This window comes from Rhea americana, unplaced genomic scaffold (genome assembly GCF_003343005.1).
Source record: "Rhea americana isolate MKP2758 unplaced genomic scaffold, rheAme1 scaffold_473, whole genome shotgun sequence".
NCBI lineage: Eukaryota > Metazoa > Chordata > Aves > Rheiformes > Rheidae > Rhea > Rhea americana.
In genome coordinates, this window is record NW_028186616.1 from 224,887 (window position 1) to 225,122 (window position 236).

Here is a 236-nt window from a genome sequence, read left to right on the forward strand (position 1 = left end):
CCCCTGCATCTGCCCCCTGAGCCCTGCTCTCATGCCCCACCAGTGCCGTGCTGGCGCGTGCACAGCTCCATCCCATCCCCTCCGGCCTGTGCACGCTCGCCCAGGGCCTGGCCAGCTGGGCACGGCCCGCGGTGCCACCGCCATCTCCCGGCTGTTGGCAGGCGTCCTGCTGGCACACTCCCCGCGCCGGCGGGCTGCAGGCTGCTGCCGCGCGGCCTTAGCCGTGCCTCAGTTTC